Below are 20582 nucleotides of genomic sequence, written 5' to 3'. Positions count from 1 at the left end.
TACCGTGATTCAATAATTCTACAATTCAATTCAATTCTCAGTTTTCGTCATGATACGTGGACTCTTAATCCCCTTCTCCTATTTCCCCAATTCCCCACCCACTTCCCCTCTGGCAACCACCAGTTTATTCTCTATAGTTAAGAGTCTGGTTTTTTATTCATCTCTTTTTTTCTTCATTCATTTGTTTTGTTTCTTAAATTCCACATGTGAGTGAAATCATAAGGTATTTGTCTTTCTCTGACTGACTTTTTTCACTTAACGTTATACCTTCTAGATCCATCCATGTTGTTGCAAATGGCAAGATTTCATTCTTTTTTATGGCTGAGTAATATTCCATTGTGTATATATACCACCTCTTGTTTATCTATTCATCTACTGATGGACACCTGGATTGCTTTCATATCTTAGCTATCTATTGTTAATAATGCTGCAATAAACATAGGAGTGCATATATCTTTCCAAATTAGTGTTTTCATATTTTGGGGGTAAATACCCAGTAGGAAAGTTACTGAATCCTATGGTAAGTCTATTTCTAACTTTCTAAGGAACCTCCATACTGTTTTCCATGGTGGATGCCCCCATTTTCATTCCCACCAATGGTGCACAGTCCACATCCTCACCAACACTTGTTGTTTCTTGTGTTTTTTTTAATTTTTTTTTTTACATTTTATTTATTTTTTTTTTTTGAGAGAGAGAGAGACAGAGCACAAGTGGGGGAGGGGAAGAGAGAGAGGGAGACACAGAATCCAAAGCAGGCTCCAGGCTCTGAGCTGTCAGCACAGAGCCCGACGTGAGGCTCGAACCCACAAACCGTGAGATCATGCCCTGAGCCGAAGTCAGTTGCTTAACCGACTGAGCCACCCAGGCGCCCCTCTTGTGTTTTTTATGTTAGCCATTCTGACAGGTGTGAGGTGATATCTCACCATGGTTTTGATTTGCATTTCCCTGATGATAGAAGTTGTTTTTATATTAACTTTGGGAAGCAACAGCTATCATGAAAAACAAAAATACAACTAATTCACAGCAATAACCCATTAGTACAATATAGTGGATTAACTTTACAAGAGAAGACAAATACGAAAAATGCACATCTAGTGACATTCTGTACCTTATGCAGAACTTTGCAGTGGTGCAAAGCTATCATTTCATGGTCTGAAAATTGTGGTCCGTCTAGGACACAGAGAGGGCCATTGTCAGCACAGGGAATTTTGTTACTAAGATCCACTTAAAATGGGTTCTTTTGTAATAGTCTTCAAAGAGAAGCTCTGTATTGAAGTCATTGGCAGGCCTCATGTCTGAATTAAGAACTCAATAGCCAAATTATGAAAGAGCCCAAATGTCCATCAACTGACGAATGGATAAAGAAGACATGGTATATATACTCAATGGAATATTACTTGGCAATCAAAAAGAATTAAATTTTGCCACTTGCAACAACGTGGATGGAACTAGAGTGTATTTTGCTAAGTGAAATAAGTCAGTCAGAGAAAGACAAATCTCATATGATTTCACTCATATGTGGAATTTAAGAAACACAACAGATGAACATAGGGGAAGGGAAGGAAAAATAAGATAAAAATAGAGACAGAGGCAAACCATGAGAGATTCTTAAACACAGAGAACAAACTGAGGGTTTCTGGAGGGGAGGTTGGTAGGGGGATGAGCTAAATAGGGGTTTAAGGAGGGCACTTGGGATGAACACTGGGTGTTGTAGGTAAGTGATGAATCACTGGGTTCTACTCCTGATACCAATACTACACTGTTTAACTAACTTGAATTTAAATAAATACTTTTTTTTTTTTAAAAAGAACTCAAAATCTCTAGACTTTTCTCATGTCTGGAATCAAGAACTCAAAATCTCTACCTTTAGGAAAGATTACTTTTTTCCCATAGTTGCCCCTGAGGTTTAGCAGCAAAGTGGAAGCTGAGACAATTCTTCACTCATTCCAACTGGATTGATTCCAACTGACTATCCTTAATGCGTGTATACTAAAACTTTGGGTTGTAATTTCAGTTAATCAATTCTGTATTTGCTGATCCCACAGTTTCAGAAATGTCAAGATTTGATGCTTGTTATTTGAATCCAGACTGGCTCCTAAACATTTTCTTTTTTCTTGGTAGCTTGTAATATTACCTCTCTGTTGTATCTTGTAATAATTACTTTTTTATTGCTAAACTCAACTCTAAGACAATGGGGTTTTGGGACATCTCTCCTTATTAACACAGTCACTATCTGCTAAAAGTGAAAACAAATAAAGGAAACATAACACAGGTACTCACAGCACTGCCCGCAGGATGTCTCAGCTCTGCAAGGATCCTGTGGTAGAGGGGAGGCACCACCATGTGGTCCAACACAGCTGAGTTGGGCCTCTGGCTTCTGGCATTTGGCTGTGTGACCTTCAGCTAAGTATTTTACTTTTCTGGGTCATAGTTTTCTCAGTGAAAATGCCTAACAATACCTTTCTTAGTACGGATGTTGTATTCAGGGCCAGGATTAGGATGAAGTAGAATAAGATGGTTACATAAGCACAGAATCGGAATCTTTCTTTACTTAAAAATGTTGATATTTGTTACATTGTAGATTTCTTTGCATTAATTTTGATTTTTAAAATAGTGCAGGGGTGTTTGGGTAGCCCAGTACATTAAGTGTCTGACTCTTGGGTTCGGCTCAGGTCATGATCTCATGGTTCGCAAGATTGAGCCCCGAGTCGAGCTCTGTGCTGACAGTGCAGAGCCTGCTTGAGATTCTCTCTCTCCCTCTCTCTGCCTCACGCCCACCCCTCAAAATAAATAAAATAAATAAACATTTTTAAAAAGTCTTTAAAAAATGGTGTATTAAAGTATATTATTATTTATTTCCTTAACTGAATTTTTGTGAATCCCTCTTAATTTACGCTTGAGACATATGCCTCATTTCCTCACTCTGGTCTCAGCACTGATTGCATTTTCTATCTTTATAATTTGCACCATTATCCAAGGCAGAATTCTGGGAATAATCCCAGATCCCTCATTCTTAACCCCCTTCTGCATCTAAACAATTTGCAAACTTCATAGATTCTACTCTTCCTCTCTCTCATTGCTCTTCTGTTCTCCATTCCTACAGCCCTATTTGTGTCTCATCACTTCCCTCCAAGATGACTCCAAGAGCATCCTAACTAGTCCACTCTAACTAGTCTACCTGTCTTCCTTCCGATGCATCCTCCAAATCATTGCCAGTGATATCTTTCTAAAAGGCAAATCTGATCACATCACTCTCCTGCCTTCAAAGATTTCTCCTAGCTTTCAGAATAGCCTAAGCTCATTCCCAACCCTTTCATACCCTGGCCCTTGCCTAGTTCTGCAGCTCATTTCCTGCTGTAGCCTACATACACTCTCCGTACATTGTGCTGTTTCATGTCACCGTGCCTTTGTACATACTGTTCCCTCTCTCTGGAATGCTCTTCCCACCTCTTTATCCAGCTGACTTCTTTTGTTTCAAAGTTCACCTCAAGAATATATCCTCTGGAAGGACACCTGTGTGGCTCAGTCAGTTGAGCATCCAACTCTTGGTTTGGGGTCAGGTCATGATCCCAGGATCATGAGATCAAGTCCATAATTAGGCTCTGCATTGAACATGGAGCCTGCTTAAGAGTCTCTCTCTCTCTCTCTCTCTCTCTCTCTCTTTCCCCCTTCTCCCCAGCTTGCTCTCTCTCTCTCTCTCATTCTCTCTCATTCTCAAAAAATTTTTTTTTCCTCTGAAAAGAATTGGCTGCCTACACCATTGAATTTATCTACCTAGTTTCTGTGTTTTCAAAGCACTTCATGTATCTATCTCTATCAACTATCATGCTATGCTGAATTCATTGATGTACTGACAGTACGTTAGACAGTAATGTCCTTTAGAACAGGAATCGTGACTTTTTATCTTTGTTTTCCATCTCCTAGCACAGTGCTGATGGTACTCAGTAAATATTTGTTAAATGAATGAATTATATGAAAGACATAATAATACCCAGGATACAGTAGGTACTCAAAAGAATGGGTCTTCTTTTTTTGTTTGTTTTTGCACCCAACTACCCTAATAATAAATTTAGAGTCATCATTCTCAATAACCAGATACTTTTTAAGAATTGATACTTTTCTTAAATAAAGAGTCTCAAGGCATTTGTTGATTTTATCACCACTGGTTGGAGGCTTTGTTTGAAGTTATTTTAAGTTAACTGAACTAACTGGGTAATGACGTGTGCTGGTCCCTGCACCCTAAAGGATGGATAAGAAATGATTGCTGGTCTCAAATAACTTTCAATTTAATACAACTCAGTATGACAAATACTCACTATATGCTTCTATAGGGCATATTGCAATAAAGTGCCAGAAAGTGTCATACAGAAACTATGGGGATCACATAACTTGTACTTGTAGAATCAGTGGAGTGAGATGCTGGAAAGGACATTCCACATGGAGGGTACAGAGGTGTGGATGTGGGAAGCCACAGAACATTTGGAAACAGAAAACAGGTCCAATGGGGTACATGTAGGAGAACGGAGGGAGCAAAGGTCATTGAGAATATACTGCAGAGGATGTAAAATACCACAGTGAGGGATTCATGATTGACCTAAGGCAACAAGAAACCATAGAAGGTTGTTGAGCAGAAGAGTGTCATAACCAGAGATTTGTTTATGGCAGGTTACTTTGCAGTAATAGTAATAGTATCATGGATGTTTACCATCTAAAAGGGATCAAGCCATTGTGAATTACTTAAAAAAAACTTACAAATACACTAAAAACTGTACCTCTCATTGAAAGACTAAATGTGAGAACTCATACTTAAAAAAAAAGGAAATATACACTACATTTGAGTAACCTAAAAGATTTTAAATTTAGGAATATTTGTGTGCAAAATATGGTTTTTCTCAAGTTAGAAGGAAATGTTGGTGGAAAATTGTTGCTTCTTATTTACTGAGTTGGTGATTTTCCATTCTTCCTACTCAAGGACAATCTGTGGTCTGGAGGTCTTGCCATTCATCCACTTAGATCTAACAGTCAACACAGAAACTGGCTAGAACTCATCTCTTCTCTTCCACATCTATAAAGACCCTGAGTGTGGCAATCTCCATAAAGAGATATGAACTAGCCTATTTCTAGAACCCAGAATAGCTGTTTCTCTAGAACATGATATGTTCACAGTAAAACACCAGTAGTGTGCATGAACTATTTCAAAATACATGATGTAAGTGTCACCTTAGGAAAATCTGATGTAGAAATGTTTGTGAAATCTGAAGACATAGATAAATAAAAGTGTGATTCTTCATACTTATTTACCTTTGCATTTAAGACAATTAGATGTATATATGGACTTTTGAGGACAAATGAGTCATGAGAAACCAAGTTTTTCCATACTTCAGCTGTCTTAAAAATCTCAGGTTACAGGGGTGCCTGGATGGCTCAGTTGGTTGAGCATCTGACTTTGGCTCAGGTCATGATCTCACAGTTCTTGAGTTCAAGCCCCACATCAGGCTCACTGCTGTCAGCATACAGACCCTTCAGATCCTCTGTCCCTCTCTTTCTGCCTCTCCCCCGCATGTGCTCTCTCAAAATTAAATAAAACATTTTTTTTTAAATCTCAGGTTACAAAGAATCAGGTGAAACAAGAATAAGGAGGCACAATACAAAAGCTAAGAAGCTTTTGAATTATTATTACTCCCAGGAAAACAACTTCTGGAGCAACAGGGCAGTGGTGTTCTCAAACTGTGGTATAAACTAGAATCATGAAGAAGTTCTATAAGGGGCACCAGGCTGGCTCAGTCAGTGGATTGCATGACTCTTGATCTTGGAGTTGTAGGTTTGGGCCCCACATTGGGTGTAGAGATTACTGAAAAACAAAATCTTCAAAAAAAAAAAAAGAAGTTCTATAAAGAACTGTGCCTGGGCCCCATCTCTGGAGATTGTTTTGGTAGCTCTTGGGGAGGAGAGGAATCAGTTATCTGCATTAAACACACATATATAATTTTGATACCAGCAAAGTATGAGAACCACTAAAAAAAGGACTACTCAACCTCATGTCTCCCAAATCCCCAAGGACCCAACTGTCTTTTTATATTTGTCTTTAAAAAAAAATACTTGTCTTTTTATATTTGTACAGTATTTTCTAAAGAGAATGCATGCTTTAAATCCTTTATGATTAGAGTAAAATTCTTCCAGATGGTTGAAATTCCATTATCTTCACATTCTTTCCATATTTTATAATGAGCTGACATATGCCCATGGAAAACTAAGAGAATAGAAATAGAAATGCCGTCGGAAGATGTGTCGGTCCAGATGCACTGAGCAGCACAGGCCAAAATGGGATTAAAATGTGCGAGGTTTTTATTAAGGAAAATGATGCTGTGAGGGAAAGTGGAGGCAGGACGAGGGGAACTAGGGAAATCTGGGGAGAACTCACCAGCCCCGCAAATCTGACCCCAAGTGAAGGCGGAAGAAAGAATGCTGGGCAGCGGCATCTTAGACCACTGTATAGAGCAAGGAAGATTCAGCAAAGCTGTCAAGGATTTCTCAAGATGAAATAGACCTAAGTTCTTAAAAAAGGATTTAGATTTTATTTCCAGATTCTTCCTACCTGGGTGATCCTCAGAATCAACCTAGAAAATGACCTTGAGAAATTAGTGGCTTTGAAGTTCATCGTATCTCCTAAAGAAAATTTCCAATCACCACTGAGATCTTGGAGTATTTTTTTAAATTGATTATTTAAACCTCACCCCTGGAAAAGGGAGAATTATCACCATTCCATTGGGGATTCTATATCATTCATTCATTCATTAAATTAACAGAACAAACAAGATTCTAGAAATAGCTCCTTAAATGCAGAGTGTTCTGATGTTAAGCACTTTCCACTATTCTGGCATTACCAATATTTTGGATATTCCCGTGCATGTCACAGTCTTTGATTCTCAGGCAAATCCTAGAAAGACAGCTGGGTCAATAACAATGATTACTGGTGGCAGTTCCATAGAGTAGATCTTCATTATTTCAATTGTTTCCAGAGCATCCAGCAACATATTAGGATCTGCCTAATCCCTACCATTTTAGAGCTTCCTTTCCTCATATGGCATCCATTTACCCTCCAATGACATAGTGCTTAACATTTCAGTCTGAAGCTTCCAATGAAGTGCCTAAATATAACTTGTGTCTAAGAGGAAGGTTTTCCAATAGTAGTATATGCAAGCAGCCCCCACTTTGTATAGTTCCTGTGTGCCTGAATTTCAGTTACCATGGTTTAGGTAAACAACACTAGTTCTCCAACAGTAGTTCAAATTTCAGTTACCATACACTCGACAGTATGGAATAATTGCATTCAGTAATTGCTCCTAGGCCTTCAGTCCACAAATCTCTATGTAAATAACAGATGTGCAATACAATCGGCATCCAACACATCACTTCTTTCCAGGTCTACCAGTTATTGGCCGTTGCACGTCTGCTATTCAGTTCTTGCACAAACAGCAAAGTGTGAAGTTGTGTAGACTTTTTGTCTCCCAGCAATAAACTCACGTGACATTTCACAAAAATGGGTAACAGAAAGAAGGAATTGGCCAACAGAGATGAGAATGCAGCAAAGAAGCAAATAGTGATAAAGCTAACAGTGAAACTTGAACAGAACACATGAGTTCTAGAAGAACTAACAGTGGGAATGGTGTCTCTGCTCCCGTGGACACCTCTAGAGGTACAGCCAGAGGAATTCAGTGAAGGCAACTTATCGGCATAAACGGGGAAAGCGGTCATGATGGGAAAGGATGAAGATATCCCAGAGGAAGTGAGGTTGGCAAAAAATTCACACTAAAGGAACTCACGGAGACACTACACATTATTGAAAGCACAAAAGATAAATGTCGGAAACTTAGGAATGTGACAATTCACTAAGGCATATAAAAGTTGCTTTTTCCATATTGCAAGTTACATGACAAGAAGAAGGCAAGCGCTATCCAAATTATTGATAGCTTTTTTACAAAGAAATTAAACACATTAATCTTTAATGTTTCTAATGTGTTAACTTATAATGTACTAAATGTCAGTTCTACTATTTTTTAATTTTTTAATTTTTATTTACTTATTTATTTAAAGTAGGCTGTATGCCCGGCATGGGGCTTGAACTCACAATCCTGAGATCAAGAGTCACATGCTCTACCAAGTGAGTCAACCAGGCACCCCAGGTTTGTTTGTTTGTTTGTTTGTTTGTTTTTCTATGCCTTTATAACTGACAGAGTTTTTAACGTTTTGAGAAAGTATTTAAAGGTCATAGAACAATTGTCATTTTTTCCCACTAATAGTTAAGATTGTTTTGCATGTTTCCAACTTACACAGTCATTTTTACAGTCCTGCCCTACTGTGCAAAGTGAGGACTGCCTATATACATTTCAAAGAGTCAAAATATCAAGAAACCAAATCACAGAAATTTGTATCCAGTTGATAGTCTTCTGTAGTACTGAAACACACTTCTTCATTCTACCAATTGCAAATTGTCATTTAAGTTTTTATTTAAAAGAAGCAACTGTTTAAAAATGTTCTTTGAGAGCAAAACCCATCACAAACCATGTTTGACAGAAAAACACAATGGTTCAAAGAGCCTCAGAAAAGTCACCCTTGAATACATTTTACTACACACACCATTGTAACAGTTACTGCATTATACCAAATTTCCAACTCCTTTTTCCCCCAGCAAAGCTTAACGTTTACATTCAATGCCATAAGTCTGAGGCAACCAGGAAGATAGTTTCTTAAACAAATAGAGTTTGGAAGTTGCAACCTTCAACTTTCTGCTCTTTGCTCCATATATTCTCTGTTTTTCCCCCCACCTCTTGTGGAATCCAACCCCCCAAATTACATTTCCAGCCCTGGGTGTTCCCTGGGCCAGCATTACTACACCAGCTGTACTGAGAACACCACTGTACTACTTAGAGGGACATATATTTTACATGTGCACACAGACAAACATAATTGAGTGAAGGAAGTTATGAGAAGCAGATCTGGGATTGTGTTTCCGCACCGAAGGACTAATGAATTAAAGAGTAAAGCTGGGGTTGGGATTTGGGGGAATTAGAGGAAGGTGGTCAAAGGTAGAAACTTCCGGTTGTAAGACAACTAAGAACTTAGGGATGTACTGTAGAGCATGACGACTGTAGCCACTACTGCTGTGCGACATATAGGAAAGTTAAGAAAGGTGATCCCAAGCGTTCTCAACACAAAGAGAAAAATTTCCCCTTTATTGTTTTCCTTTCTTTTCTTTTTACAGTATCTATATGTTCCCTGAATCTGTTGTGGTCATCATCTCACAATACATGTAAATCAAACTGTCATGCTGTATGCCTTAAACTTATGCAGTGATGTACATCAGTTATTTCTCAATAAAACTTGCAAAAAAATAAAGAGAAATGCTTTCTGCCTGACATGACCCTTGTGCTGTGAAAGCAGCCAATGGCTTGGTCAGGATGGAATTCCTATGAGACACCTGGGACAGTTGCCCTGAGGTGGGCTGCCAGGGATGAGTCACAGGGAGAACTGGGAATCTACCCTTCCCAGCCCCTCCTCTAAAGGATGAAACTTTGATGACACTTCAGCAGGGAATGCGGTTGCCAGAGTATGTGTGGCAGTGAAAATGTGTAACCGTGGTTACGTCACTACCCTGATCTCCCACTGTGGGCTTCACCCACTCCTGGACAGTGCTGGATCTTCCCTGCTTCCTACTTCCCACACAACTTCCTATTCTCTCTGCTCTGAAGGCAGACTGGGAAGTTACACTTTCGAGGGAATAGGTGGTTACATTTTCAGGGCTTGGCAACCAAGAAGAATGGCAATTCCATATACAGAAATTTCTCTTCTTACAAAGACATAAACAAAGTCATTTTTTCATGTTTATTTATTTATTTTGAGAGAGAGAGAGAGAGAGAGCATGAGCAGGGGAGGGGCAGAGAGAGAGGGAGTGAGAGAGAGTCCCAAGCAGGCTCCAAGTTGTCAGCATAGAGATTGACATGAGGCTGGATCCCACAAACCAAGAGATCATGACATGAGCCAAAATCAAGAACTGGCCACTTAACCAACGGAGCCACCCAAGCTCCCCTAAACAATGCCATTTCTTAAGCTGTCCTAAGTGACACCACATCACTGATTAGTGGTGGTAGCAGGGCACAAGTGATGTATTTTCCCCCTAGATCAGCTTTATTGGTCTCTAAGATGATGGAAAAGCTGCTAAAACATGGGGCACTTGGAGATGACTGCTGGGAAGGGGAGGGGGGATGTGGGCCATGCCTAGAGGTGGCGTAAAAGATAAGACCACCAGGTAATGCTAGAGGCAGAGTCTCAAATTCACACATGAAGCCTCAGTCCCATACCTTAGAATGTGATGGTATTTGGAGATTGCGTCTCTAGAGAGGTGAGTAAGTTAAAATGAGGCCATTAGAGTGGATCCTAATCTAATCTGACTGGTGTCCTTATAAGAAGAGAAAATTTGGCACACAGAGAGACATCAGAGATGTGCACCCTCAGAGGAAAGACCATGTGAAGATATGTTGAGAAAGTGACCATCTGCAAGCCAAGGAGAGAGGCCTCAGAAGAAACCCGTTCTGTTCACACCTTGATCCTGGACTTCTAGTCTCCAGACCGTGATAAAATAAATTTCTGTTGTTCAAGCCACCCAGTCTGTGGTATGTTGTTATAACAGCACTAGCACGCTATTAGAGGCTTGATAGACCATAATTAAAATTAAGATTTACCTGAAATTTTTTTAAAAGGGAAGAACTGCCAAGGTCCCCCCCAAACAAAGAAAGTCTGAGGAATTGTCACAGGCAAGAGGAGCCTAAGGAAATATGATGATTAACTGTAAAGTAGTATCCAGATGAAATCCCAGGGGAAAAAAGGATATTAGGTAAAAACTAAGAATATCCGAATAAGGCTTGGACTTTAGTTGATAATAATGTGTCAATATTTGTTTGCTAAGTGTAATCAAAATACCATATTAATGATAGATGTTAGCAGTAGGGAAAAATGGGCAACGGGTGTGGGATTCACAAAAGCATTTTGCATTAACTTCACAATTTTTCTGTAAATCTAAAACTTTGAAGTTTAATTTTTTAATTTATTTTGACAGAGACAGAGAGACAGAGAGAGGGTGCAAATGGAGGAGGAGCAGAGAGAGAGGGAGAGAGAGAGAGTCCCAAGCAGGCTCGGTGCCCTCAGTGCAGAGCCTGACACAGGGCTTGATCCCACAGATGTCGAGATCACAACCTGAGCTGAAACCAAGAGTCTGACGCTCAACTGACCAAACCACCCAGGCACCCTTGAAGTTTAATTTTTAAAAAAGAATGGGAAGCAATATATAAAATTCTAAGATGCTCTAGTGGCAGGAATGCCATCAGTAGTTGCCTAGGAGGGGGGTTTGGGAGAGAGACTCACCTGCAAAGGGGCAGTTGGTGGGGGGTAGAGGGACTATTATGGTGGTGGCTACAGAATTGTACACCATTAAGAAAATTCATCAAACACCTTAAAATGTGTGAATTCCATTGTATGTAAATAATACCTTCATAAAAGAGACAAAGGTAATGGAAAGATGTTAAAAGTCTCTTAAGTTGTTGTATAAGTGGTTGTGGAAAATCACTTTAGCAGCAGGATAGAGAATGTTTTGGGGATGAGATCAGCACCAAGGCAATTGCAGAAGCCCAGGCAAGAAGAACAAGCCAGAGTCTGAACAAAGAGCTAGTGGGTTGAGATGGATGATTTCAAACTGCACTGGAGAACAGCAATGGCAATTTAAACAGCTAGTGCTCACACCCGTTTTCTCTTTTCTCCCAGCCCCTGAGAAAGAGAGGACATCATCCTTGCTTTACAGAGAAGAATTGACTCCAAAAAAGTTAAGAAAATCCTAGGAGCTTGGAGAGATGTCACAAATGGGCTGCTGGCAGGTATCAGGACACTTCTCTTCCTGTTAGAGTTCACTGCAATTGATGTTTAGGTCTTAATATTGTCCTTGGTTATAATATTTGTTTATGCTATGGAAGGTGATATTTACCTAAAATATAGCAGTATTAGCTATCACGTAGTCTTCCATTTTAAAATTTATAGACCACAAAAAATAAATAAAATAAAATGTATAGACCACAAAGCTCAGAGATTAATAGCACATTGCATATCAACCTCCAGATCAATAACGCATCTCATATCTACGTTCAGGGAAAAGAAAACCAAAACGTGCCCAAGTCAGACATTAATAATAGGTTATTTATTTTTTTAATGTTCATTTATTTTTGAGAGAGAAAGAGCGTGCAAGTGAGCAGAGGAGGGGCAGAGAGAGACGGGGAGAGAGGATCTGATGTGGGCTCTGGGCTGACCGCAGAGAGAACCCAATGTGGGGCTCGAACTCACGAACCCCAAGATCATGACCTGAGCCGAAGCAAGACACTCAACCAACTGAGCCACCCCGGTGCCCCAATAACAGGTTATTTTTAAAAACACCTGATAACTGAAGGTCATTGAGTTCACACTTCTCTGTATCCCCCATAGTGGGTAGCACTGTGCACTATTCTTACTTGAAGTACTATAATTATTCCTTGATTTGTTTGTCTTGACTACAGTCTTATTTATGTGATTTGGGGGTAAATGAAGGCATTTCCCACACTGGAGCAGACTTTAATAATAACCACAGAAATTATTTTTTTTAATAGATGACACTGTATGAATGAAACATCCCAAGGGAAATGGAGCTTATTTTCATTCACATGTGGTAACAAATAAAATGTATCTGTGCACACACATGATTGAGGGGACCACTTATTATATGAACCTGGAATGGCTCTAATATTTACTGGATGCTTATTTATTGAAGTATTTGTTTTAAAGCCTTTATTCCTCACTAGAAGGGGAAATGTCTGCATTATTTGCCATGGTCACTGACAGGTTTAGGAATCAATAAACACCCATTGATTAAATGTGTTTGTTACTACATAATGAGGCAGGGATTTTGTGTGTTATCTCAGTGAACCCTCTCACCAGCCCAAAGGGTAAGAATCATTCTGATTGGGGCACCTGGGTGGCTCAATCAGTTAAGCTTCCGACTTCGACTCAGGTCATGATCTCGTGGTTTGTGAGTTCAAGCCCCGTGTCCGGCTCTGTGCTGATAGCTCAGAGCCTGTTTGGAGCCTGCTTCGGCTCTGTGTCTCCCTCTCTCTCTGCCCCTTCCCTGTTCATATTCTGTCTCTCTGTCTGTCTGTCTCAAAAATAAATAAAACATTTTGAAAAATGTTAAAGAATCTTTCTCATTAAACAGATGTGTAAACTACAGAGCTTCAAGGTTCTACAGCAAGTAAGTGGCTACACCCAACAGGAATTTGAAACCAGAGGTACATAGACCTGCAAACATGGGCTTTTCCACTGATTAAGAGTAGAGAGACAGGGCGCCTGGGTAGCTCAGTCGGTTAAGCACCTGACTTTGGCTTAGGTCATGATCCCACTGTTCGTGAGTTCCAGCCCCGCATCAGGCTCTGTGCTGAAAGCTCAGAGCCTGGAGCCTGCTTCCAGTTCTGTGTCTCCCTCTCTCGCTGACCCTCTCCCACTCATGCTCTGTCTCTTTCTCTCAAAATAAATAGATGTTAAAAAAATTAAAAAAAAAAGAGTAGAGAACCACCTAGGAACCATGTGTGTGTGCCTGGAAAAAGTGCTCTTTGTTTTTGCTACCCCTTGGGTGCTTCCTCTAAAAAACAAATTAAAAAAGGCCCTACGTATATTACTATTTTCAACCTTCCACTGGATAATGATTATAATTTCACATTTAGATTTTCTTTAACTCATGAGTTATAAACCAGCAGTTTACAGGCTGAATCTGATCCTCCAATATGTTTTGTTTAGCAAGTGATTTTTTAAAAATTGAATTTTTTTGGGTGCCCGGGTGGCTCAGTCGTTGAGCCTCCGACTCTTGGTTTCCACTTAGGTCATGATCTTACAGTTCATGAGTTCAAGCCCCGTGTTGGGCTCTGCGCTGAAAGCGCGGAGCCTGCTTGGGATTTCTCTCTCCTACTCTCTGCCCCTCTCCAGCTTGCTCACTCTCTCTCTCTCTCTCTCAAAAACTAAATAAACAAACATTTTTTAATTGAATTTTTGCACAGCCCCCACCAGACCCTGTTGTCTAGGACCATGCTGTTTTGCTCATTTATGTTACCTGCCTAACCACTTGCAGGCAGCTCTAGAGGGGCTAAATTAAAACCAAAGCCTAGTTAAAATGCTAATGCCCCTGGCAGGGGTTAATACTTCTGTCAGTAGTTTGTACCTTCCTGTGACTAAGTGTACACCTCTACCGAGGAGAGATTTTTGAGGGGGAAAGATCGAACATCTGAGTGAAGAAAGCAGAGGACATACTGGGAACTGGAAGAGTGAGAAATCAGAGATGGTCCATACTTCTCCCATAATCCTCTGCCTCCCTGCCTCCTGTCCACCTCTCAAAGCTTTCCTTTGTCCACCTGCTTAATCTCAAGTAGGAATCCTCAACCAATAATTTCCTGCTAGTTAGCATTCGTTTCTCTGGAAAACTTAATAACCACAATAATTACCCAAGGCAATAATGTTCTGTAGTAATCTATAACTGAGATATGCCTACTGTGTCAGCCTTGCAAGAGCTCACTTCCCTTTATGCCAAAACATGAATAGTCTAAGCCTCCATCCTGTATGGAAGGCCAGTATTTTTATTAACAATAATTAACTTTTATTGAATACTTATTATGTGCCAGGTACTTTGATCTTAGTTTAAGCAAGAATATACCTTGTTTATATAAATCTTCATGAATAATCAATAATTTTCAAGGACAGAAGAAGCAAAACCATATTTAAGAAAGAAACATTACCTGAAAGAAATAATTTGCAACAATGTAACCCTCACAATGAAGACAAATGTTGGAAACATTAGTGAGGACAGTATAGCTCATTTTCTAGAATCATTTTTTTAAAGTTTATTTATTTTTGAGAGAGAGAGAGAGAGAGAGAGAGAGAGAACACGTGGGGGAGGGGCAGAGAGAGAAGGAGACAGAATCCAAAGCAAGCTCCATGCCATCAGGACAGAGCCCAGTGCAGGGATAGATCTCATGTATGAAGAGATCATGACCTGAGCCAAAGTCGAACACTTAATTGACTGAGCTGCCCAGGACCCCTCTTGGATCTTTTTATTACAAAACAGTATCTTTACTAAAAAGTTAATCAACATGTTTTTCCAAAAACAGGGGTGTCTGACTCTTGATTCTGGCTCAGGTCGTGAGTTTCATGAGTTTGAGCCCGTGTCAGGCTCTGGGCTGACAGTGCAGAGCCTGCTTGGGATTCTCTCTCTCCCTCTCTCTCTCTTTCTGCCTCTCCCCCACTTATGCACCCTCCACCCCCACACTCCCTCCCCTCCACTTTAGCCCTCCCACCTCTCACTCTCATCTCCCCCCTACCCCTCCCTGTCCCTGCTCTCACACTGTCCCTCCACTCCTGCACTCCAGAGCTCTCCCACACACGCATGCTCTCTCTCTCTCTCTCTCAGAATAAATACATAAACTTAAAAAAAAAAAAAAGACTTGCAGGAACAGAACTTGTGGCTATTTATTCTTCCTAAGGGTATTATAAGTGGGACAGGCGAATAGGATTTGGGTTGAGGGGAGCAAGGAGGAAATAACAATGCAGACATAAATGATTTAATATGAAAGTTACAGATTATATATATACAAAGTATATATCACAGATATGTGTATTATAGATGTATGTACATATGTTGCATATATGTATGTGAATATGTATGTGTATAAAGAGATAGCAAAGAATTCTATTATAAGCTTAGCTAGATCTCACATTTTCCTTATAGTCCTGAAAACAGACAGCAAGTTATTTTACAGTGAGTGAAATTTGGCAAAAGGTACTCTGAACTACTTTCCTATATTGATTTGAAGATTTTGTAGTCAGGACACACATTGTACTCTGATGCTGGCAAATCATTTGCTTATTCTCAGCATACCAATGATAAAATGGAAAAGCTGCCTGTGAATTATAGATACCCTACCTAGAGTTTCCATTTTGACTTGCTAAATCAATCAAAGTGTATTTGATTCCATTTTATCACAAATATAGTGTTTACATTCTAGCAGAGTCTAACGCTTTTATAAGTCTACCAAATCTTAAAAGTCAGGGAAATAACCCAAATAAAACTTGTCCACTGATCTTCAATTTTTCTCAATTATAACAACACATTTTCTTTCTAGTGGTTCCCCCACTCATCAATAGTAAAGCCAGCTCTTTGTTTTCCTGAACATCAGATCTATCAACTGCAAATGTGCTGCATACAAACCCCTTTTAGAGACATCGAGCAATTACATCCATTCTAATGCTGCGAATAGAAGGTTCGATGCCTAATAGGTTCACCCAGCAGATGAGATCCAGCACTATTTAATTACTATCCATAAGTGATATATTTGCAGTTCCAGGATCTTGAAAAAGACCACAACCCTTATAACAGTTGTGTTTATACAGCTTTGACATAGTAAATAACTTGATTATGTTGCATTTTTGTGCAGCTGAAACCCAAAGGCGGGGCTGTAGTTATCCTGATTAAAGTAGTACTTTCCTGCAGAAGGCTTACCTGGAATGGACGTTACAATAGGATCAGGATTAGGATGAGAGAAAGCTCACCTTCTTAACTAAAAGCGTCCCCCACTTTAGTTTATTTTATTATTATTATCATTTTATTTATTATTCATTTATTTGAGAAAGAGAGTGCTCCTGTGTTCAAGTGGTGGGGGAGGGGCAGAGGCAGAGAGAGAATCTTAAGCAGGCTCCACCCCCAGCACAGAGCCCGACTCCACCGTGAGATCAGGACCTGAGCTGAAATCAAGAGTTGGGTGCTTAACCTACTGAGCCAGGGCCCAAGAGTCTCCTACCTTAATCCTGTCTATACCTAAGATGCCTATGGTAAAATATCAGACCATATTGCTAACAATTATATTGCCAATAATACTTAAGCTCCTCCAAAATAAGAGAAAATTATTCATTATTTTGTGAATAAGCTTTGTCCTGACTTCAAATCTTGTGGATTGATAGTAATGAATAGAGTCAAAAGGCAGGTGGGCAGTGGTGACGCACATCCGGGTTCAAGCTTTCAAAGGTTCATCAGCAGTAGGACACACACTTAGAAAGAGTTTATTATGGCTCTCTGTTAGAAAAGCTGGAAGGAAGTACCTGAACTTCTGGGTAAGTGTTCACTAAAAATGAATTTTAACTTGTCTGCCTTTCAATTCAGTTATTCAGGCATTTGCTTCCAATTTTATTTTTGGTAAAGGAAACAGCAGTGGAAGGAAGAACATAGACTGAAGTTCTTACTATTACAAATCAAGTCTTTGCAGGAATACACAGTATAGACTTGCTAAGTGCTCTGCAATAGTGGTATGGTGGATTTCGTGATGTGTCAGCCAAGCTCCCAAATCCCCCATTTATGATGAAGGCTGGTGGTTGACTCCCAGTCTCCCTGGGAATCGTCTTCCACGGAAGGGAGCTGCCTCACCTAAAATCAGGCCCCTTCCCCAGGGGTAGCCAACATCCAATGATCAGCTTTTTATCTGTATTAGAACGACTTTGATGGGCCATCCCTGTTCCAGAGCTTTCCCACAAAATCATTGGAGGCAACAACGCATCACACTGCCATTCCTCTGCTTAATGCTGCTTCGCTCATTTTCTTGTAGGTGGTGTTGCTGAGAGCACACCCCAACGAACCTCCTGCAGGCAAATCTCTGCCTTTGAGACTTTTTCCTGTCAAACCCAACCTAAGACATATGGCAAAAGTTTTTGGTAGACTTAAAAAATAACTACTTTTATGTCATTGTAGATGATTACTGTATTAATTTGTTTTGAGCAAATGGACTGGCTGCAGTAAAATTCTTGCTGGTTTTCCTGTGCATCAGTCTGCTTATTCCTAAAAATATAAACATGGTTGTATATATGTTTACTTAAAAAGGAGTCTGAAAAAATTACAAATTGTAGAATATATATAAGTCCAGTTTAAAAAAAAAGAATTAGCAAGCTTGCCAAATCATAGTAAATACATGAATAAATAGGAAGGTCTTCAGTTTCTACTTTCTCAGTTATGGGCATTCTCCTTATAATGATTATAGTTAACATAATATATATTTAGTATTTATATATATGACATATATATTATTATATGTAATTGTTAATATTAGGAATAAGAATAAGAATAAGAATAAGAATAAGAATAAGAATAAGAATGAAACCTTGGGCATTGAAGACATGACCGGAATGTACCTGGTCAAACCATGGTACATCCAACCCAGTGTTTTGCATGTGAGAGGCAGATTTGGGGCAAGATCTTGACTGTCATCCCTGATCTCATCTCCAAAATGTCAGGAAGTTTCTCCAAAATATCCATTCTTTATGCTCTCATGGCACTACTTTTAAAGGACCTATCCCTGTGATTTATGTTTATTTTAACTCCTCCACTAGACTAGGACCTCCTCATTGAGAAATGATCCACATTTGTATCCTACACCATCTCTTGAGCAGAGCAACCATAATTAATAGTTACTCATTGAATTTCAATTTCAATCAGTATAGGATTTATTAGCACTTATGAGATCCTGAGCACTGAGCTAAACATTGTTGAAGAAAATGAGTCACACTTACTGTCCTCAAAGAATTTATTATATTCTTGGGGTTAAACATATTTAAACAGCTAGACTGGTTAATTAAGTATGGCAAGTTGAATATTGACATTTATCTTTGATCCCCTTGACATTCCACTAAAATAACAGTAAAGAAATACAAAAGTCCTAAAGCTACAAGTGGAAAGAAAACTTGAAAGATCATCAGCAAACAGGATTTCAGCAAAATGTTGAAAATGTGTAACTGCCTACATAGGCTGGAGAATGCTAAAACCTAGGCTTGCAGGGCAGAAAGCCAGAAAGTAAGTCAATTCTTCACACAGAATGCAGAAAACCTCAGGAATTGTAGACACCAAGAGGCAGGGGTGCAAGGTAGAGCTGAAAATAGGTAGGTTTAGTTGAAAGATTATATTGGGAGCAGTAAAATGCAATCCCCTCTTACTTAAGTGCCAGAAGATTGCCCCATTCCTCAGCACAACAGAAGGAAGAAAACACTCTCTGAAGAAGTTGAACCAGAGAGACTGTGGATTCAGGGACACCAGACACAGCTGAAGTTGTGATGAGTTGCCTTACTAAAAACAGTGGCTCAGTGGGTTGAGCACCTGACTTTTGATTTTGGCTCAGGTCATGATCTCACAGTTCATGAGATCAAGCCCTGCATTGGACTCCATGCTGACAGTGCAGAGCCTGCTTGGGATTCTCTCTTCCTCTCTCTCTGCCCCTCCCCTCCCTCTCAAAAATAAATTTAAAAAATTAAAAAGAAATCCATTCATTTAGAAAATAAAAATTTAGAAAATCATATATATGCTTATATACAAACATATATATGTTTATATATATGTTTATTTCAGTTTCGGATCAGTATACCAAAAACATTAGCATATCCAAGAAATGTTATCGCATATTTGTGTACACACACACACACACACACACACGCCAACATAACAATTAAAAATAAACATGGGGCGCCTGGGTGGCTCAGTTGGTTAAGTGACCGACTTCGGCTCAGGTCATGATCTTGCAGTTTGTGAGTTCGAGCCCCGCGTCCGGCTCTGTGCTGACAGCTCAGAGCCTGGAGCCTACTTCAGATTCTGTGTCTCCCCCTGTCTCTACCCCTTCCCTGCTCGCTCTCTGTGTCTCTGTCTCTCAATAATAAATAAATGTTAAAAAAAAAAAAAGAAACATTTAAAAAAAATAAAAAAATAAAAAAATAAAAAAATAAAAATAAACATGACACGGGGCACCTGGGTGGCTTAGTTAGTGAAGCATCTGACTCTTGATTTCAGGTCAGGTCATGATCTCATGGGTTTGTGGGATCAAGTCCCACATTGGGCTTAGTGCTGACAGTGTAGAGCCTGTTTGGGATTCTTTCTCCCTCTCTCTCTGCCCGTCCCCTGCTTGTGCTCACTCTCTCTTGCTGTCAAAATAAATAGATAAACATTAAAAAAAATAAGCATGACACACAAAAGCCAGAGATGGAAAATAAGAAAGACAAGAGAAGCATAGGTAAAAAGAAACTAAAAAAGCTGCCTGGAAGAAAAATGCAGATCACACACAGATGATCAGGACTCAGAAGGAATCAGACTTCTCAACAACAACAACAACAACAACAACAACAACAACAGAAGCTGCAAGATGGTAAAAAGAGCTATACAAGTTAGGTAATATAATTATAATGCACAATTTAGCTAAGCTGTGAATGATAGAATGTAAACACTGTACAATAATTAACTAAAAATGGTGATGGAAATATGTTGGGAAGATAAGGGGAAGAAAATGTGTGTGTTGAGTCAGATGAGGGGCAAAATATAAATGAAATATATATAAACTCTGATATAAAAGAGTTATATTTTCCTTTAAAAAGAATAATAAATCAGGGGCGCCCAGGTGGCTGAGTCAATTAAGTGTCCAATTCTTGACCTCAGCTCAGGTCTTGAT

This window comes from Panthera uncia, chromosome B4 (genome assembly GCF_023721935.1).
Source record: "Panthera uncia isolate 11264 chromosome B4, Puncia_PCG_1.0, whole genome shotgun sequence".
In the NCBI taxonomy this organism is placed as follows: domain Eukaryota; kingdom Metazoa; phylum Chordata; class Mammalia; order Carnivora; family Felidae; genus Panthera; species Panthera uncia.
This window is presented reverse-complemented; position numbering follows the sequence as displayed.